We start from the raw sequence: 23,324 nt of genomic DNA on the forward strand, positions 1-23,324 counted from the left end.
GTTAATCTTACCTCCAAAATTCACTCAAACCAACATAATACTACAAAAATTCTCAGAAAACACACATTTCGTTCACAACACACTGACCTATAAAAACATAAACATCAGGAAGCATTACATACATGATCAACTTTTATTTTATCAACTTTTAAATTCTATATTTTACTAGCCTGACGTTGTCATACTTAATGTTCTGGGCGGGGCTAAATTCGGCTGGCACCCAGGCTAATATTTTACTGTAATATATGAATACATTACTTGAAAATTACAGCCAAAATGTGAAAAAAAAGGAAAAAATGCATGCATCTTGGAAAGACCTTCTCTGAACGGCTCTTCTTTGATCCATATTTGCCAACAAATTGAGTTTCAAAATATCTTATTTTACTAAATCATGGTAATATGACTAAGGCAGAACACTTGGGGGGGGGGGGGTTTCAACTAAAATTGCATTTAGCTTGTATGATTATTTATTTTTATTTTGGCTATAAAATTGACAATATTTTACAGTTTTTCTCAGTCGCTTTGGTACAATTCTCAGATCAGAATTGAAATTCTCAAAACTGCTTGTTCAATTCTCACATCATTGTGTCACTTGTGCACATCAAAAAAGCAATTTCTCATTTCTTTGAACAAGTTGCAAATGCTTTGGTACATCCATGCAAATGAATATGTACAATTCTCTGCTTTTTCCTACATTATCAGTTGCTTATGTCATGTTGATCAAAATGTATTATAATGGGTCTCTGTTGAATAGTCTTACCCCCCACAACATTTAGGCATTAGTTCATAGTATAAGTCTTTACATGCAAAATGGTTGAACATGTTGTCAAAATACAGGATATGGTCAAACATATTTCTATACATTTTCATTAGACATTTTTTCTAAATCTGTCCTGAATTGGTAAATTGCTCCCAGGTGAATCTTGACTTTCTCTAACAGACAGAAACATCCCCAGCAAGCAAAAACCGAGACCTTGAAATGACTGCTAACTATTGACCCAATATAGTCCGGCTATGAGTACCCACTTCTACCCTAAATAACCTTGAATTTGGTTACATGCCATTTTTGCCAAAATAACTTGAAGATGTATGATATTCCAACATGTAAGCAAAGTGTGTTCAAGGTGTTTGCTTTCATTTCTTTTACATGTTTTAAAAGTATATGCATCATCTTTTAGACATCTATCATGTTCACATTTCTACTTTTGTTTTTTTTTCTCTTTATGCTATGCAGTGCTTGCAGTGCTGTCTTTATCTTTCTTTATGGCAATGACATGGTCTTTCAATGAATTACAGTACAAACAGTAAAAGCGTAAATTTTGTCAAGTCTCTTGCAATCAAACTCCCACATAACTTAGACTAAGGTGTAACTTACAATTTACAATACTTGTCATCAAAACTTTAGCCATAGTTTACATCAGAACATCCCTCCAGAGTAAACTGTTATTGACAACATGACTAAACAATTTGACTGTCTTATCCGTACACAATGACACAAAGACTTGTCATTCTGATGGCACTGACATGTTCATTGACACTGATATTTAATTTTGAGAGATGAACTAAGTATTTTGAGCAAGAGAGTGGCTTTTGCAGGTTATCCATGATGTTTTGCTATTTGTACAAATTGTTTTGAGAAATGCACTTACTTTTTTGCAAATTGTGAGTATGATTCGAGAAATGTACCAAAGCGACTGAGAAAAACTGTAAAATAATTCTTGCATAAATGCTTGGAATTTGCTATCATTCTAGTTTGAATCATTTTTTTTTTACCTTTTTGAATGCAATGTGTTAGCATTAGAAAAATGTGCTGAAAATACATTTTGCATGTTGTGGAGTACGAATGAGAAAAGAGTTCATGAATTTTGAGAAGTGTGGTCAATGAATGCATTTTGTCTGAAAGCAATGAAAAATGATTCACAGTTTGGTCTGCACTGACTCCTGTTTTGCTGACTGTGTGAAGGGTTTTGAAAATGTAGTTTCAGTATTGAACAATGCTTGTTAAAATCTTTCTTATGACTTTATATCAATTACAGTTTTTCTCAGTCGCTTTGGTGCGTTTTTCACATCACTATTTACATTTGCACAACAGTTAATGCAGTTCTCAAAACAATTAGTACAAACTGCAAAACCTAGTTGATAACCTGCAAAAGCGTGTCAGGTGCTCAAAATGGATAGGTCATTCCTCAAAAGCAAGTATTTATGTCAATGAAAGTGTCATTGTCATCAAAATGAAAAGTCCTGACATCATTGTTTATGAACAAGATAGTCAAATGGCTTTGTCATTTTTTTATGAGTTTACTTTATAAATGTTTTACAATGCAAAAAAGTCACATCTTGATGACACTACCTGAAAATGCTCAAGACAGCACTATATACTATTTGCACAGCTATTTGAAAGATACAGTAAAGTTACACATTTCTGTATTTAGTGAGGTAATTGAGTACAAGACACTGAGTACTTTATGTATGTTTCACATTTTTACTGCATATGCTCTTTGCAATTCTAATTTGTTCACAGCATTGTGCAAAAGAAAAAAAATACACCCTTATTTACAACAAACAGAAACTCCCTTTGGGTAGAGCTGTGCACAACTGTAAACAATATTGCAGTACATATTGGAACTGAACATACAACATACATAGTACTGTAATCATTCTTGCACATCCAGACGTTCCTCTCTGTCTGGCCACATAATTTCAGAAATTTTTCTATTTAGGAGACATTTTCAGGAAAAAAAAGATTTAAAAAAATTATTTTGACAACTAGTTCAACATTTTTATACAGTATGTAATGGCTCAAGCAATGAAATGAGGACTATTAATTTTATATGGAATGACTATTCAGCATTCACAAGTATAGTTAATTTTGACTGACATGACATAAGCAAATGATAATGTTATAAAATAGAAGATAATTGTATGAAAGCAATTGATGCATGTCCAAAAGCATTTGCAATTTGTTCGAAGGAATGAGAAAATGCTACTATGATGTGCACAAATGACTAAATGTTGTGGAGGTTGAACTAACTGTTGTGCAAATGTAAATAGTGATGTGAGAAATGCACCAAAGCGACTTAGAAAAACTGTAAAAGTGCTCATAAAATGCATGATCTAAAAGCCCATTTATGTTTGAATTTTGCAACGGCAACCACGTCTTGTCATATAGAACGTATGTTCATTCATATGCAGTTAAAATGTGAAGGGAGTTGCAAACAGCACGTCCACGTTGTGCCACATTTACAAGTCGAATACACTGTGTGTGATGTGCGATACGTTGAAAGAAAGCAAAATCCTCACCTCTAGGTCAGTTTTAAACGCACAGAGAGTGTTCCCTACTGTAGCGCCACTTTTTGAGGTGCATTCTGAATCACTTTTTAAGGTTTGAGGTTTCCCCCTTTCCCGTCATTCCACGTGCAAGTTGTTATCATTTCAGTCCAGTGTCTGTTGACTTCCAACAGCAAACGTCAGGAATGACCTAAATTTACCACAACACAACAGCAATGTAAAAGACTGAGAGCATGAAAGAACACATGAAAGATGTAATTCAAAATCAGGATTATTTCATCAAATATTCACATTTAAATTGTTCCTAAAATAAATGATAAAACATTAGCCTTGCTGTTGTTGAAAATGAATTTGAACTTGTTTACTTTGCAGTACACATCTTCAAAATGAATCTTTTTGTTATTTTGACCATAAATGCAAATAAAACATATTTTTATTAGGAATTTGGCAGAAATGTTTATTTAGTAGTTGATAGAATGAAACAAAAAAAAAATATTTTTATTTAAACACACACCTATTCTTGAAGTGGAGTGGAAGTGGTCTCTTAATTTTTTTCTGCGGCTGTATATTTTAACTTTAAAAATAACTTCTCAAAAGTATACCCTTAATAAAGTCTAAACTTAAAATACCACCTTACATTCCACTTTAAATGTTTTTTTTTCTGTTTAAACTGACACCGGTGTGGTTTGGTTTTTCCATTTGAAGGAATGACATTCCTCGTTCATCTATAGGTGTACCGCCAGGTGTAAAGGCATGTCACAATATAGTTTTTCTGTTATTCTGCGTTAATACTATCATGTTTAGAAAGGTGGTCCTCAGAATGTTTTGAACAGTCATTGGTGGGCCATAAGTTGCAAAAGATTGGGCACCCCTGATCTAGATGTTTCAGTCTTTTTTTTAGAAATGACACTTTTGTGGTGAACATACTGAGGAAGTGAAACTGTCAAAGAAGAATAAGTGTACATTTATGGGCATGTCTTTTATTACTGTTCTTGCCTCTGTCTCTTTAAATACAGGAACCCTGAACACGCTGCAGTTAGAAACAAGAATTTTTGACCATGAATACATTACTTTGGATATTATTATCACATTGTTTCATACTTATTAATGCAGATTGCAAAAATAATTTCATAGGTAAGTAAATGCACTATCATGTAAAAACAACATGTAAAACAACCAAAGTGTCTTGTACCAAATTGTGAGTGTGTTAACCACTTTTCTTATAATAATACATTTGCATGTGATTTGTATTTAGAGTAATGGAAATGTAACAAATCTGTGATCAGTCATGAATTTAACCAACAATGCTATACAGTATGTGTAAGATTTGCTTTAAATTTAAGCTTTATTGACATTGCAAACTTTTTATAGATGAGGATGACTTTGCATGAATCACAAATGTTTCAATGGACCAAATTGTTTATTGTATATATAGTTGTTTATTGCTGTTATAATTCATACTCTTTTATGCTCTTAATTTCACCACTTGACATGATATTTTTACCACATAATGTAATGTATATATTTGTTTACATTAACCTCAGGTGAAGCAAGTAAGAATGCTGTTGTTGGAGAGAATGTGATACTGCCATGCATGAATGTGGTCACACAAACAAACTGCACATACACTATATGGCTATCTGAAGAAAATGGAGGTTCTGTTGAGCTGGTCACCCTTGGCAAGATAAAACAGGAAAACTCAGAAAGGGCAAAGCGAGTGAGTTTGACATCTAACTGCTCTCTACACATCAGTAATGTCAGAGCTGAGGACTGCAGATGCTACTTCTGTCAACAGTGGAAGAATAGTAAAGATGTAGAAAATAATGACAAATTGTGCTTGTCTGTCACAAAAGGTAGGTTTTATCTGAAAACAAATATAATCTAAAGAATAACCTAATTCTAAAAAATCAAATCTGTACAAACTCTAACTAGCCTATTATTAGGATATGAATTATCAGTTTACAGCAGAGCCAACGTAACATTATTTTTCTATTCTTGGTTATGTTTAATCAGGTCAGCTGCTTGAAGTTTAAAGGTAGCCTGTACATTAGTTGTCAAAGGAATGAGTTGGCTCTTCTCTGCGCAGGCTCTACACATTTTAATGCTGAACTCTATAATGTGAACACAAATTCTTGATTGTAGGTCATTGTAGTCTCCTTATAGAAAATATGAAAACAGCGACAGGCATCAGCTTCTCTTAAAAGTTTGTGTTACACAGTGCGTTTTTGTGTGCAGTAAGCATGTAGCGATATGACAGATAGAAAAGACGAGGTGCTTGTACAACAACTGATAAATTGTCACGACATTTGCATTTGTGTAGTTCTTATAGATGCAGTTTACATGATGTGTGCAGTACAAGACGGTTTTGTGTAAAAGGTTTTCGCTGCACTCACTAATCATCACAGTTGTTAAGCCAACCTCCAGCGAAAACAAACAAAGTGCTTCTTCACACCCATGAAAGCCACACTTTAGATAATGATCATTTTGCAAGTATCATATAGTCGTTTTCCTTTGAGCTTTTGTGTTTTTGTTTGCATTTATCCGTCAATAATCAAAGCATAATAATATTTTGTGTCCTCTGTGTAGTAATTACAATTTCCAGGAATACTTCATATTTTCAATTAAATACAAATACTATTTCTCTAACTTTTATCAACCACTGTTTTAAAATATTGCAAGAATTATAATACATGACATAGACATGAACATAAAAACAGGATTGCTGCAATCGAAATGTGTACGATATTGGATTTTTCGGTGACAGTTTTACTGTTGCTCAGAATAGGACCCTTGTCAAAGTCAACTAAATCTCAAATGCTATACATGACAGGCAATCTCTACACAACTTGTTCAGGGCCTTTTTCTAAGGTCAACTAAGCTCAATAGCCCCCCAAACACACAAAGAAAAATTCACTTAAGAATTAACTTCCATTGGATGCCTTTATATGACTTTACGTTAAAAGGCTATCAACAGCTTGTGTGGGAGCCTTTCAAGGCTAACTAAGCACGAATGTCCAGACAATTCTTTTGTACGGACGAGCCCCCAGAACTGTAAGATAAATTATTCTGTAGAATACTCTCAGTGATAGAAGTCAATATGCAGCATTTATGCAATTTATGTTACACATTGCAATCATGTTTGAACAAAAATCTAAAACAAATGTGAAGCATTAAACTATATTACTTAAGCAAAACAAACCACTTTCATTGTGAATCACAATGAAAAACATCATGTGGAGTTGAAGTCTATTTTGTTCTAAATAACAACAGTAGCTGATTTATAAATCAAATTAAAGTGATTTGTCTTTTGCTGTTATAGAAGTGAAAAACTGATAAATTCATGTGGTGTTATTTAACTATTTGACGCTTCCTAATATGGCAGTGGTGTGGTGTTTTTTATTCCGAAAGCGCCCCCTAATGGTCGGGAGCATTTCCATTGTGTTGTGGCTTGTAGTACTGAAATTTCAGAAAATACGTAAAAAAAGAGGGAGAAAATCCTGAAATTCCAGGACTGCAATGAAAACAACATCACATTACTGTAACAACAAGTAGTTTATTTATTGTAAATTACTGTGAGGGTTCCATTCCTTCGTCTTTTTTGTATTTGGGCTGTGGGCAGACGTTTGAGCGGGATTAATCGAATGGACTTGGAAAACCAGTTGACAATGATGAGGATAAAGGTTTTAACATTGGACGGGGATAACTCCACTCCCATGTGGGAACGGGTAGAGGGAGAAGTTTGCCGCCTGGTAGGTGATGTGGAGTTTTGGCACAAGTGGTACCACCATTAACAAACCTTCTGACATCTTGACTCATCCCTTGCTACCAGAACTTCCCTTTGAAGAGTAAGAGGGTCTGACCGATGCCAGTGTCGACAGAGGTGTGAGGCAGAGGCTCTTCAAGGTGTGCTTCATCATTTGACCATTGGATCGAGCAGACAACTAGTTTAGAGGGCAGGATAGGTTCAGAGCATTCAATTTCGGTTTCTGGAGCATGGAGATGAGGCAACGCATCAGCTTTTGTGTTTTTTACCCCTGGTCGGTAGGTGATGGTGAAATTGAATCTCGTGAAGAACAATGCCCATAGCTTGGCAGAGATTCAAACGTTTTACACATCTAAATAAAGCATATGATTTTATCAAATCACATTTTGTGATGGTTTAATTGAAACAGGTACAGGCGAACCTGTGCATTTGAGATTATAACAATCGTATAGAGATGTCAGCAGCCCCTAGCAGGGAACTGAGCACTTTTGTCAATTATGAGTCTGTCTGGTGAACAAGGGGCTGGACACACCAAAACTTTTAAACGCAGCTGAAAACGCCTTGAGGACACCGAATGCCAGCTGTTTTTCAGCTGAGTGCCAGCTTTCTTCAGCTAAGCGCTTTGGTAGCTCTGATACGTCAGCTGTGAGACGGTTGGTTGCTGTGATACTTGTCCCGCCCCACCTCCACTGTGATTGGACGGCCGCGTGAGAACTGACATTGACGAGCGGAGCTTTTCTTACAAAGTTGAACATTTCTCAACTCTCGGCACTGAGCGCGGAAAAACCGCCGGGCGCCGGTTTTCGGCGCGGAAGAAAACCGCTAGCTGCTGGCTTATTTGAAAAACGCTGAGCTTCCATTGAAAACAATTGAAAACATGCGCCGGCCGCGGGCGTAAAAGCGTTGGTGTGCACGCCCCCTAAATATTCATAGTGGCAAGTAGTGGTCACAAAAGCCGTCTTTCATTCGTTCCCAGGACGTATATGTCACGGCTAGGGGCGGACCCGAATAAACTAAAGGTCACGCCCCTCTCAACTCTTCCACCTAGAGGAGGTTCCCAAGACCACCCCAATGACCAGACAGACGAGTAAACTACGTTTAAAATAAACTTTATTTAAATATTTAAAAGGAAAGGGGGAAAGGGGGAAAGGCAATTTAAAACTAATATGGCTTCTTCTCGCCTCCAGGGCCACTTGGGACAAGGACTGGGGACAGGGACTCCCTTAGGGCTCTGGTCCTGGAATCCGTGGCGCGCTCCGCTTCTTCCTGGAGGCAGAATCAAGAAAAGAAGTTATCACTGTACTTCAATGCGGGTCACTACTGATCTAATTCTCTGTCGTTTCTCTCTCCTATGCCTTTAGGTTCGTTTCTCTTCAGACGCTACTGGGAGCAGGGATCGTTAGCGCAGCCTTCAGGTAAGTAACTCACACCACTGGCGGTCTTCGTCCCCGACAGAGCATTCACTGGAACACAGGTAAGTGGTTGATGCAAACACAAGTAGGTGTCACCACACTAAGGTAAGTTACTCACAGCACTGGGGGTCTTCGTTCACAACAGAGCATTCGCTGGAACACAGGTAAGTGGTTGAGCACTGGGGGTCTTCGTTCACAACAGAACATTCACTGAGGCACAGGTAAGTGATTGCTGCAAACACAGGTAGATGTCACCACACAAAGGTAAGTTACTCACAGCACTGGGGGGTCTTCGTTCACAACAGAACATTCGCTGAGGCACAGGTAAGTGGTTGCTATAAGCACAGATCGGTATCACTACACAGAGGTAAGTTACTCACAGCACTGGGGGTCTTCGTTCACAACAGGGCATCCGCTGGGACACAGGTAAGTGGTTGCTATAAGCACAGGTCGGTATCACTACACAGAGGTAAGTTACTCACAGCATTGGGGATCTTCGTTCACAACAGGGCATCCGCTGGGACACAGGTAAGTGGTTGCTATAAGCACAGGTCGGTATCACTACACAGAGGTAAGTTACTCACAGCACTGGGGGTCTTCGTTCACAACAGAGCATTCGACAGCACGGGCGCTTCACTCACTTCGGGGCGCTCACTGGCACATAGGGAGGTGGGTTGCACCATTCACACGGTTCGGTCTTTATCCGAACATTCCTGTATAACACATATGAGAGACACAAGACACTTGGAAGCTACTCACTGAACGGGGCTTTACACTCACTCACAGACAGTGGGCTTTCGCTGCAGCGTTGGTGCACCGTATTCCTTCACCCGTCCACTCAAGCTTCTAGGGCGTTGTGGGGACTGATGGGTCTTGCGGCACGGAGCCGAACGCTTCCCGAACTCCCCCTCCTGTTTCCACGACCGGGGTCACGAGTTGGGGCGAACTTTCGTCGAGGCTCCGCACACCACGAGCTTCTGTTGGATAGGTCAATACACACAGCTATGACCCTCAATCCGCACAGTGCACTTCATAGAATACTCACTCCTGTCTACCGCTGGGTTTCACCACTGTCCGCTCTTTAGAGGAGTGAAGCTCTCGCTGACACACCCGGGGCCAAAGGCTTAGTTTCTCTCTCTTCGTAGGACTCAGGCCACAACAGATGTTGTCATCTCACGACTCGTCCGAGGCCGGGCAGTTTGGTCGCTACAAGCACAGCATACACACAGCAAGCATAGCGTAAACACCATTAATAAGTGAAACTCACCCACAGCACTCTTGTACACACTTCACGTGATTTTCAAATGGACCTAGCCACCTGGCTTCGACTCCCTCGGGAGGATAGTTGGGCGGTGTTCTGGCCACCGATGAGAATAAGATTTATATTACTCACAGCCCCGGTGTGTTCTTTGTCACTTCTCTGGCTCACCTACGCTTTCTTTTCCCGCAGGGCCACTGATCTGTTAGTAGACGGCGTTTCCTACCAAGATGTCCCGTCCGTGCTTCCGGTCGACCCGCGGCTCGCCCACACTTCCCTCTCCGGTGGGGCCAGGGACCTCAAACACAAGAAAAACACACACCAAGCAGCTCCTCTTCTAAGTATTCCACAGTATAACACAACGGCTGTTACTCACTCTTCGTTGTCAATATTTTCCTGCATCTGTAGACTCGATGACTCTATATCTGCCCACTCACGAGTGAAATCGCCCAATAATTCTTCACCCAGCTGTCTTCCCGTTTCTTATTTCCCCAAGGGAACGATCGAGGCCAGCACAATGCGTCTGCACAGCAGCAACACAGCGCACACAAAGTACACAACAAGCACCCCGTTTGATGTCTTCAAAGGTCTTTATATCCTCTGCCTCTTCTCCTCATCGGCCTATCAACAACCGCTGCGTAAATTACCCTCACCTGGGCGAAATCAGGCTTGATTTCATGTTCGGGGAAACCCCGGAAATTCCGGTGTTCAGAGTAATCGTCCGGGCGGAACCATCGTCGGGCGGAACCCGTCTTCCACACTTTTGGTTCCGCCCTCACAAACCGTCACCTGTGACATATACGCACCAGATGATATGCACTCCATAGGTCTAGCTCGAGGGGCAACCTTCCGATCTCTCTAATGAAGCCAAGACGGAAGTGACTTAAACTGCAATTCATCGACTGGCCGCTTGAGGCTGGCTTCAAAAGGGAGTCAATTCCCATAGACTCCCATGTTAAAAATGGCCAACTTTACAGTAGAAAATAATATGTTTAGGGGCTGGACACACCAAAACTTTTAAACGCGGCTGAAAACGCCTTGAGGACGCCGAATGCCAGCTGTGTGCCAGCTTTCTTCAGCTGAGCGCTTTGGTAGCTGTGATACTTCAGCTGCGAGCCAGTTGGTTGCTGTGGTAATGTCCCGCCCCTCCTCCACTGTGATTGGGCGGCCGTGTGAGAACTGACATTGACGAGCGGAGCTTTTCTTACAAAGTTGAACATTTCTCAACTCTCGGCGCTGAGCGCGGAAAAACCGCCGAGCGCCGGTTTTCAGCGCGGAAAAAACCCGCTAACTGCTGGCTTATTTGAAAAACGCTGAGCTTCCATTGGAAACAATTGAAAACATGCGCCGACCGCGGGCGTAAAAGCTTTGGTGTGTCCAGCCCCTTACAGCCTGGTACAAAACGTGTTTTTGGCCTATATAGCTATTTTTGCCCTTCATGACAACTGTGAGGGGGGTGAATTTTTTTGTAACTCACCCTTTTAGATTATATTAAGCCTTAAACTTTTGCATAATTAAGGGCGTGGCCGCTTGAGTGTCGGTTGAACAGCCACTGCTGTCACTAGACTCCCGCTAGGCGGGCGTGGTTTCACCTCAACTTCACCCATGTCCCGCCTCTTTACCCATTTTCGATTTTCCGCGAGCAATTCGCGGGGACGCGCGGCCAAGATGGCGACGGCAGGCAACGCCTACTTTAAGCTTCAAAAGCGATCTTCACAAACCAATGGGTGACGTCACGGACACTACGTCCATATTTTTTTACGGTCTATGGTCTAGCTTAGTAAATATATCTGGGCATCCTCGAAGCTGTTCCAGAGTGGCAGTGACAAGGGGAAGTGGATATTGGAACTTGGTCGTTATGCTAATGAGAACCTGGTAATCGATGCATGGCCATGGCCAGTAGGTGGTGATTAAAGCCGTCATGTTCCATTCGCTTACCTCTTCCAGGTTACGGAATTGTAAAGCATATTCAGGCACAGACTTGTTTTCTTGTGTGAGTTGGTATATAATTAATCCCAGGCAGATGAATCTACATGTCGTTTGTGAAAGAAGTAGCGTTTTTTCCGCGGAGGAAAGATAAAATGTTTTCACAGACCACAAAAGTAAAGTTATAAGTAGCACAAGTATATTTGTAGCAACAATATATTAAATTATCAAAATTATATTAGAATTGTCATATAGGGTATTAAGTAAAGATCAGGTTTCATTAAGATGATTTTGTCACTTTCACACTGTAAATATATAAAAGAAATATTTGTCATTAGTAAGGTGAATTTCTCAGTATTTAGATTTTTTTGCACCCTCAGATTCAAGATTTTCAAATAGTTTTATCTTGACCAAATATTGTCCTATCTTAACCATACATCAATGAAAAGTTTATTTATTTAACTTTCAGATGATGTATACATCTCAATTTCCAAAAATGGATCTGTCATGGCTTTGGTTTTATTGACTGCTGTACAGGATCCTTATGACTGGTTTTATAATCCAGGATCACATACAGTATGTGATGTACCCATCTATGCAAAAAAGTGTAATACTGCTATAAAGTTAGTGTTCATGCTAATACTAATATTTATTTACTAATATAATATTTTATATATATATATATATATATATATATATATATATATATATATTTAATCATACCCTCTTAGGGGTCTGATCCCCAGATTTAAGAATCTAGAATCGCCCTAGCCCAGTTTTTTTTAACTCCAGTCATGTCTGTTAGTTTTTTTAGTTAATGGCTAACTGGGCAAATTAATGATATTTTAATAAATATATTGTGTGTAATGCCAGAAAAACAAGGACAAAAATAATATGGTAAAAACAGGCCAATCTCAACATAACAACAATCAACAATAACTGTGATGTTACAGTCGGGATGTACAGTACGTACAATGTTGTTACCATGCTAAAAACTTTCACATGATAATAGTTTTTATTCTTATTAAACCTCAAGCACTAGACTGTTTAATGGTAAAACTTTATTTGTGTTGCCTATATAATGAGTAACTGGAAAAGTTAAGAACATTTTATTAAATATATGAGTGTAATGACAGAAACACAAGGACAAAAAAAATAACTGTGTGTTTCCTAACATGACCTTAATTCTTTTTCATGGAGAAACAACAACCACAGCAAAAAAAAGGTAATTTGCTTTCACATTGTAAACATAAATCATTTTAACCTTATTAAACCTAAGCACTAGACTGTTTAAATGGTAACATTACATTTAGGTATATAATAAGTAACTGGGCAAGTTAGTAACATTTTATTAAATATATGTGTGTAATGACAGAAATACAGTGACAAAGACAATAACTGTATGTTTCCTTACATGACCTTAATTATTTTTCTTGTAGAAACAACAACCACACCAAAAACAGGTAATTTGCTTTCACATTGTAAACATAAATTATTTTAAACCTAATTAAACTTGAATAAGGACTGGACTGTTTTAATGGTAAAATAACATTTGAGTATATAATGAGTAATTGGACAAGTTAATAACATTTTATTAAATATGTGTGTGTAATGACAGAAATACAAGGACAAAACCAATAAATGTTTCCTAACATGACCTTAATTCTTTTTCTTGTAGAAACAACAACCACAAAGAAAAAAGGCAATTTAGCCTACTTTTACACTGTAAACATAACAATTATTTGCAAATCCTATTATACTTGAATATTTTAAGCACTGGACTGTTTTAGTGGTATAGCAGCGGGGAGTAGGGTTGCTGAGGGTGCTGCAGCTCCCCCTGGCGTGAAGCCAAAGAAAAAAAACAAAAGCTTTACAAAGGCTTCCTGCTTTTGTGTTTTTGCTATAGGCATACATTACGTGTATTTATATATTTGAATTGGGATGCACCCTCTTTCACGGTTGCCATGACGGGAGTCATCCTGCTGCTTTGTTAAAGTTGATGCGCGTCCTTTCTCCAAATGAACTAAATTTATATAAAAATTCCACATTTAAGGGCAGTTTCCTGGACAGGGTTTAGATTAATCCAGGAATAGTCTTTAGTTATTTTAAAACATTTCAGGTAGTTTTTACAAACAAACCTTACAAAAACAATACTGCCGTGTGCATCTTGAGACAAAACAATGACACTGATAAATGTTAGGATATGCCAGTACAAGATGTTTTGAAATTAAGGAAGCTCAAACACGCATTTTAGGCGGGGACTAGGATAAGCCCTCTCTGGGAAACCGTCCCTTATTGGTCTAGGCTAAGTCAAAAGTTAATTCCTGGCAAAACGCAAATCAACCCACTCTCACACTTTTTTTTCTCAGCACCTCCTACTGAAATACATTTATGTGTGTAATAACGAAAATAAAAGAACAAAAATAGTAACTGTATGTTTGCTAACATGACCTTATTTCTTTTCTTGTAGAAACATCAACCGCAGGGAAAAGTGGTAATTTGCTTTCACATTGTAAACATTATTTTAAATCTTATTCTGGGTTTCTGCAGGTTTTCTGAAGGTAAATCTAAGACTTTTTAATGTAAGGATTTTGTGAAATTAGGTGGGGATGGACCTCTTCCTCTTTAGGTTGGTTTGGGGCAACGTGATCTCACAAATTTTCGTGAAATAGTCACACATTATTTTGCTCAGTTTTTCGTGGCATTGTCACGTATTTCCACCATTTTACTTTCCCATGCCACGCATTTCTTATCTGTGTCAGTTTCACGTATTGGTTACCGAAGCGACAATTGTAAGAAAATAGGAAAAACAGTTGAGTAACCAATATGTGAAAGTGACACTAAAAAGAAATGCGTGACATGGGCATGTAAATAGGGCTGCAACTAACGACTATTTTAATAGTCGACTAGTCACCGACTATTGAAACGATTAGTCGACTAATCGAATAATAATTATTATTTTCTAAAATTTAGCATGAGATTGCTTTAATTCTGTGGAAAATGATAGTAAACAAGAAAGAAGGGGGCAGTTCAATGAACATTTTTTACATTTAATGAAAACAAGTTATACATTTTTAATAATTGCAGGTACTATGATTTTACCAAAACGAAGTTATGTATTTCAGCAATTTAAATATATATTTATTAGGGCTGTCAATAAATTATTTTTATCTGTTCTAAATTTACCTAAATGTAACACTTTTCAAGTTTTTAATGCTCTAATCATCATGGATTTGGTCAATATATATGCTATATGAAAATGTATGTCTACAACAGCCTGTTTACATTTTCAAAAATTAGTCATTTATATTTTAACATTCTCTATTAAAAAACTTCAAAACCATTGGAACAATTTTTGGAATCTGATAAAGCATGACATAACTACACCTGTTTACGCAGAGCAAAAACAATATCAATATATGTTACATAATATGTTTTTCATTTATTGTTTAATTTTGACATTGAGACAGACCGCTTTAAGATCCTGTAGGCTAATGCAAGGGTTTAATATAACTTAACATAATTTAAGGAAAAGATACTTTTCCTTAACAGTTAACCAAACATTCACTTCAGATATAACAGATTATAGGTCATACCTGCGTGAATTCTTGTCAAAACAGATATTTTTAAAACTGTAATTTTGTGTAAGATGTCTATATATATCTGGGTGCTGCCGTGAAATGCAAAGACTGCTCTGAAAACCATGCAGGTAATCTTTTTATTCGCCGTATCCAGGCTAAAATGCTCCCAAACCTCAGATGTTTTGGTACGCGCAGCTGCTACGTTGGACGCTGCCATTTCTGTGTGTTATCGCTGAGCAGAGAAGCTAATGCGCGTGTGCGACTCTCGGCAGTGCTTGTAATGAAGAGAGATGCCTCACTCGGTCGAAAAAAAAACATGTCTGGCGACAACGTCGACAATGATATTCATTGTCGACTATTTCTATTATCGATTTTTGTCGACAACGTCGACGAATCGTTGCAGCCCTACATGTAAAAGGGTGGTAATACGTGACAATGCCATGAAAAACTGAGCAAAATAATGCGTGACTATTTCACGTATTTTGTGAGATCAGGCTGGTTTGGGGGCATGCTCACCCCAGAAAAACATGTACAAAATGTGTACATTTTAAGTTCATGCCAAGTCTGATTTTAAGTATGTTCTCATATCACACCACAGAAAAATGTGCTATTAACCACCAAAAAAATAAAATAAGTTCCCTTTCAATATGGTTCACTTCAGATTGTGTCATTAGCTGACGCTATGGGGGAAACTTTTGGTGCAGTTTGAGACCACCAAAAGAGGCGGGGACTACACCATATATAAGTCAAGCTTGAACGCCATACAGTACCTTTCATTTCCTTCAGCGTGATCACCTCCCTGCTCCGAAAAAAAACCTTTGTCTTGCTCACTGTCTACTCAGCCCTGCAGCAGAATTCATGCCTCAGTGTTTTCCCCTGTTGCTTTCCGGAAGAGCATTTTCTCTAAAGAGCATTTCCTCTAAAAGAGCAGAAGCGCATTGAGATAATGTCGCTTCGGCATTGTGGCTCGTGCCGAGCCCCTTTGCCTATTGAAGATCTTAACACTGAGTGCGTCTCCTGTCTGGATCCCACCCATTTTAAGACGGCGCTCAAAGATTCCATTTGCACCCACTGCGAGGGTCTTCCTCTCGCTGTGCTGCGTGCCCGAATCGCTGTTTTCTGTGGTGCCACCTCCCGTGCTTTCCTGCCAAAAAAGCATCGGAGCCTTAAGTCTGAACGGCATCAGATGAAGAGCTCACGTCGGCTCAGCCCCAGCAATTTACCTTTGCCATTGATGATCAGCGCCCCCTGCTGTCCACCAGTGGTATGGTCTCGTATGGCGGCTCAGACTACCTGGTTGAATTTATGGCCGTTTCTCAATGTCAAGGATAGTTCCTTGGCAGGACTAGTCCTTACAAGTCACTTCCTTCAGAGGCTAGGCGAGGCTCCTCCAAAGCATTCGGAGAACACGTTAAATGGAACAGGCTAGCAAGTGCACGTCATTGCGTCAATGAAAGGTGTGCTTTTGGTGCTGCGTACATAGGATTGTGGGTGATTTCAGCGTGCCAAGAGCGCGAAGGATACGCATAGGCATCCTTTCCTGTATATGGGATATTTCTCGAACGAAGGACTCAGTCCTTGGCTGAAATTCACAAATTCAACATTGGAACAGTCCTTCGACGGACGTCGATGACGTAGTATCCTCGAAATTCTGGCTTCCGAGGATCCTTCCTTGACATTGAGAAACGGCTCTTGTCTTCCACCACTGAGCTTGAGGATTGGGCGGCTTCGGACGAAGACGCTCCTACTGCACATGAGCCCAGTGGTGTCCGTCCTCAGTCTGACTCTGAGCTCATCCTTATCCACAAAACACAGCCGGCTTGAAGAGTGGTTCCCACCAACACATCCTCACCCCATGTCGTCAATATTTGACGACACTTGACCATTCGTCAATATGTGACGGGGAGGGTATACCTTTCGCGTCATTTTTTGACGAACTGGGGACTTCAATACTATTACGTCCGTTGCATTCTCTTTCCTATTTTCTTACCATTTTCGCGTCGGTTTAGGGTTAGATTACGCAAAATTAAACAGTGTACGCGAAATTAAACAGTTGTCACCTGGCGTTGGGGTTAGAGTTAGGTACGACAGTTGTCACCTGGCGTTGGGGTTAGAGTTAGGTTTGGGTAGGGATGTCATTATGTAAATCTAACCCTAAACCGACGCGAAAATGGTAAGAAAATAGGAAAGAGAATGCAACGGACGTAATAGTATTGAAGTCCCCAGTTCGTCAAAAAAAGGTATACCCTCCCCGTCACATATTGACGAATGGTCAAGTGTCGTCAAATATTGACGACATGGGGTGAGGATGGGTTGTTCCCACAGCCAGGACGTCATCAGCCGCCCGTTCTTCCTCGAGGTTCACCAGGAGCTCACACGCTCATTGCGCCCACACTTTACCCATGCTTATAGCTCCTTTGCCCATGTGCTCTCAATGGTCGACGACGCGGATGAACACGGCAATACCAAGCTTCCGCCGCTTGAGGAATTAGCCTTTGCCAGAGGCTGCAGACTGAAGTTCAACCACCCTTCTAAACCCTGCTTCGCCACTTCTACCCACAATGGTGGTGCTCCTTTAGGAAGTCAGAACAGCTTTTTGTGAGCTTCACAGGTCAGTCATTGGGTATGCCTTTCACTATACAAATGGATCGTCAAAGCCATTACATACGTCTCCCTGAACAAACAGTGGTGTTAGAGCCCACTCTACACGAGGTATGGCTTCTTCATAGGCATGGTCTATAGGGATTTCTATCTCAGACATTTGGAAGCGGCCAGCTGGTCCTCCCCGTAAACATTTTTGTCAGATTTTACAGTGTGGACGTCCTTGCCTTACAGATGCTCTACTAGTTTACCTATCCACACCTTAACCAATTATATTGTGCTTTTTAATCTGTTTTTCTGAGTTTGCTTTAGCTGGTTTAGCGCCCGCTCTCCAGCAAAGGCACTTTCAGTCTGTTATAAGCACGGCATAATGGGATATGTTCCCCATATCATCAGCTACTGACCCAATGCGATGTGAACCGTATTGAAAGGGAACGATAAAGTTATTCATGTAGCCCTGGTTCCCTGAAATAACAGGAACGAGCATTGCGTAGCTGGCCGTGCTTAAACGTCATGCAGCAAGACTTTTTGACTGCGCGCTTCAGTCAAAAAGGTACTGTATGCCGTTCAACTTAGACTTATATAAGGCGTCATCCCCGCCCCTTTTGGCAGGCTCAAATGCATTTGTCTGTTATGACGCTAACTAATAGGCTATAATCACGGAGTAAACAAGAGTTTCCCCCATTGCGTCAGCAACTGATGCAATGCTCGTTCCCACTATTTTAGGGAACCAGGGTTAGGTGAGTAACCTTATCGCTATCAAAAGCTCTCAAATGCCTAGGCATCTGCAGTTGCTGCTGAAACAACGCCCAGGAAAGCTGTTGTCTTAATGCTCAGTTCGGATTTTTTTTTGCGCTGTTGTTCACATTATCATTTAAATTTCACTGCCATCAGTCTCATGTGTGAACCCTGTAAACGGTTTTAGCAGTAACAAAATTAGCATACAGCTTTAGTGGAACAAACATAACTTCCGGTAAACTCCGCAAAGAATCATTAACAACAGAGACCTTTTAGAGTAGTTTATTTCTGATAACAAGCCAAATAAACAAGTAGATAAACAAGTAAATGTTCAAGTAAATTACCTTAGTTCAAATCATAACTAAAGTGTATCAAAAACTACACTAACGTTTATGTGTAAATAACTACATATCGGCTGCCAAACCTCCCTTCACATAGCGGGGATCTATGATTGCCGTCTCCCATGATCTTTAAGAACCAAAACATTAGTTATTTTCTACGAGGTATTTAGAGTTCAGTTTAGCCACTAGCCAGACCATTAAACAAACAGAGACCTGCAGTTAAGTTCCTTTCAGAAGCATAACCACAACCACCATCCACAGAAGACATGACGTCAGATTCATTGCGTTTGCGGAAATAAACATGGATGCTGCTCGTAAATGTTGCATAAAATGCAACATGGCCGATTAGACTGAAGTCGCATTGCAATACATCATATTTGTATCCAATTTAGGACCACATATGAAAGTGGCCTGGGCCTGATTTTAAAAATTTTGATTTGTGCTGGACTGTAGGAAAATCAGATATGGGTCACATTTGGGCAAAAAAGTCTGATTTAGGGCCACTTTCGCATGCAGTGTGAACGTAGGCTTTGTCATGTCTCTTTGTCATGCTTTTCTGGTAACAGTGGCGCTTCAGTCATTTTGTTGTGAAAATGTCAACTGGACAACAGCACAGATACACAGAATTACTACAAAAGAGAAGTCAAAGAATGTATACTGACTAGAAGCGAAACTCAATAGAACATTCCATTGTAACACCAGAGCCCAGCAACAGCCCTATGCCTCCGACATTTTGGGGTGAAGGTCCAGTAGTTTCTTGCTGTCGCTCATAACGTGTAACTTGCCATTGTTGCCAGTGGTGACCTCTGCAAAAAATAGTAATCCCAATTTTTTTTTTTTGCCATTTAAGGGACAGTCTGGAGCCCTCTTAAAACATTAAATATTGAGGGGAACAATTTGGCTATGGTACGGCCCTAAATTTAATCACATATTTTCAAACCTATTTTGGCTAGTTTCATTTTCTTGTTGGTGACTAAATGGTGACGCAATATTTGTCATTGTCACACTAAAAATATATCACAGTCAGATATTTTCTTATTTGTGTTTTTTAATTAAAATACTGTAATGTAGTGTAAACCCCCTGAAAAATGTGTTTGAATTAAAAAGACAATATTTGTTTCTTTTTCCAAAAGTGGACATAGCTAGAATTAGTGAGTAGCTAACACAATAATGTTTAGAAGCTCTGTCAAGTATTACTAATAATTACAATGGTAGAATGTGACACAAAAACTAAAAAATATAAATAACTTGAACTTAATAATTGTTACAAATGAACTTCATTAGGGCCCGAGCACCGAGGAGCAGACCAGAATGGCCTGCACCGTGGGTGCAAAGCCCTATTGTTTTTGCTCAGTTTCTTTTTCTTCTTCTTCTCCAAAATGAATCGCATTTTTGAGGGACTAAACATGCTTGAAAACTCATGAAACTTTGCACACGCGTCAGAAGTGACGAACATTTACATGTGGTATAGGCGTCAGAAGCGGGCGTGTAGAAATGACTCTATAGCGCCACCAGCAAAATTTCAACAGAACAGCTCTCCCGCTACGAAAAACGTACAGATACGAAATTTTGGTAGGGTCATCTATCACCTCAAGACCTACAAAAAAGTCTATTGGAACCAAGCTCTAAACCCCACAGGAAGTCGGCCATTTTGAATTTTCTCTGTGATTTCTGTGCAAATTTTGCCATTTCCAGGCTTCGTACTTTAATGAACTCCTCCTAGAGACTTAATCAGATCATCATCATATTTGGTCAGTATCATCTAAAGGCCTTTGCGATGCTAAATTGCGGAGCTTTTGACCTTTCGTTGTGGGGGATGTCCGTGGCGGCCTGACAAATTTCACCATTTTCACATGAAACAGGAAGTTGTTATAACTCTGGCATACAATGTCCAATCTGCCCCACGCTTCACATGTTTGATAAGTGTCTTGGCCTGAACACATTTCAATCCCAATATTTAGCTTCCGTCATAGCGCCACCTAGAGGTAGCAGGAAATGCTATGTTTTACGTCGTGATTTACTGCTCTTAGAGATTTAATCAAATCATCATCATATTTGGTCAGACTGATGTTAAGTCCTTTGCGGTGATAAATGGCGAAGATCTTGACTTTTTGTGGAAGGGCGTGTCCGTGGCGGCCTGTCAAAATGTGATTTTTCGCCATAAAACAGGAAGCTGTTGTAATTCAGGCATACATTGTCAGATCTGCTCCCAACTTCACATGTTTGATGAGGGTCTTGGCCTGAACACATCAACATGGCATAATAATTCAGTAACCGTCATAGCGCCACCTAGAAGCAGCAGGAAATACCATGTTTTACGCTGTGACTTACTCCTCTTAGGGTGGGTTGCACCAACAAGGATTAGGCCTAAATCTGGTTTAAATAAAAGCTTATTTAGGCTGCAGTCACACCAAAAGCGTTTATGGCAGTTGCAGGCGCCTTTTTTGAATGATATTCTATGGGCAGGGCGCGTTTGCGCGCTGTTTATGCGCGCCGAGCGCCTTGCGGTTTTTTGCCGCCTGCCGCGCACGCGTTTTTGAAGGAGCGCTCAGAGCGGAGAAGCGCCTGACGTCATTCGCGTCTTCCATTGTCCAATCGAATCAGGGGAGAGGCGGGCCTTACGTTGTAGTGAGGAAAGTTTACAGTTGCTTTGAAGAACCGAACTCCACTCGCTCACTCTCTCCTGCGTGTTTGTGCACCTCTCATCCTCAAACAAGGTCAGAGCAAGCGCCCTCTTTTTAAAGTTTCTGCTAATATGACAGTTAACAGCAAAAGAGCGTTCACGCTTCAATATTTGATTGACAAGACAGCGGACTCGGTGGTTGCTTAGCAATATGAAAAGCCGCGTCGCACTGCTCTTTTTTAAAAAAGGCAGTGCGTCGCGTCTTGCGTTTGCAAGCGTTTAAAGCGCTTTTGGTGTGACTGGCCCCTTAATAATTCTGTTGCACCAAACTTTAAACCAGTTTAAAAATAATCAGGTTTTCATTTAAACTGTCATTTTGATCCAAGTTTAAATTTTACAGTAAACCTAGATTATTTTTAATCCTGTTGCTCCATTACTTTAAACTCCGTTTTAAATCTCAGTGAGGAATTAACTTTAAACTTGCATATGAGGAGGTTTAAATATGTTTTTTTACAATTAAATGTCTGGCTAAATGATTAGAAACAGATACTGCGAGCGTGGTGGCGCTATTCAAAGATGCATTTATTATAACGTCTCAACAAAGTGAGTTTGGCGGCTCAAAAAGATTATTAACAGCACCGGTGACAGCTACCGATGCTCGTATGTGCTTCTCCTCTGTCACTTGCACTCCAGTCAGACGAAGGACAGTGAATGAACGGACACACGGTGGCGCTTCATGACAAATGCGTCAACACATCTTGTTTATTATATCACAATATCTGAGCTTTGCGATATTTCCTATCGCAATATTTCCTGATCTGTCAATCAGTACAATTGTTTTAAAAGATTGTCAAATGTTTTTATTTGAATCAGACCTTTAGATTAGCCTACCGGTGAATGTAGGTGATTTATAATACAAAAATTACATTACCTTTGCTTGCATAAACTGTTTATTTCCTTTTTGAATGACAACGTTAACATTGTTGCCGTTTAATTACACTGGTAAATTCAACATGGCGGACAAAATCGCAGATGAAGGGTTTAATACAGTTTAAAGTTTTAATCTAAGATTTGTTAATCTGTGTTTAAATTTAAGTGGTGCAACACAACTCGAATTAAAATTAAACTGAGATCAACAAACCCCAGACCAGCTCTAAACTCTGCTTAATTTAATCCTTGTTGGTGCAACCCACCCTTAGAGATTTAACCATATAAACATCATATTTCATCAGTCTAATCTCAAGACCTTTTGTTGATGATAAATAGCGACAACCTTGAGTTTTCGTTAAAGGGCGTGTCCGTGGCGGCCTCGTAAAGTATAACTAAATGAATCACATTTTTGACTAAACAAGCTCAAAAAGTCATGAAACGTTGCACATGTCTAAAATGTGGTGAACATTTTTAAAATGGCTCTATAGCACCACCTACAAAAACTTAAGTGATCATCCCCCCATCCCCCCCCCCCACCCCCACTACGGTAAATGTACAAATACGAAATGTGATAGGATCATGTATCACCCCAAGACCTACAAAAAAGTCTCTTGGAGCCAAGCTCTAAAATCGACAGGAATTTGGCCATTTTGAATTTTCTCTGTAGCTTGAGTGCAAATTGCCATTTCTGGGCTTCGTACTTTAACAAACTCCTCCTACAGATTTCATAAGATTAAAACCATATTTGGTCTCTGTCATCTAAAGGCCTTTGCGATGCTAAATTGCGAAAATCTTGACTTTTCGTTGGAGGGTGTGTCTGTGGCGGCCTGCTAAATTTCAGATTTTTGCCCTAAAAAAAACAG

General features: G+C 39.7%; 1 long non-coding RNA gene across 1 annotated transcript in view; it reads left to right on the forward strand.

Moving 5' to 3' along the window:
* LOC141350334 (uncharacterized) overlaps window positions 1-13,444 on the forward strand; it is a 34,977-nt gene extending 21,533 nt beyond the window's left edge. The window contains exon 3 of the long non-coding RNA XR_012358434.1: window positions 13,087-13,444. This is a non-coding gene — a long non-coding RNA (uncharacterized lncRNA). The remainder of the gene's footprint in view (window positions 1-13,086) is intronic.
* Window positions 13,445-23,324: the final 9,880 nt, after the last annotated feature.

The sequence above is a fragment of the Misgurnus anguillicaudatus genome, chromosome 18 (genome assembly GCF_027580225.2).
Source record: "Misgurnus anguillicaudatus chromosome 18, ASM2758022v2, whole genome shotgun sequence".
NCBI lineage: Eukaryota > Metazoa > Chordata > Actinopteri > Cypriniformes > Cobitidae > Misgurnus > Misgurnus anguillicaudatus.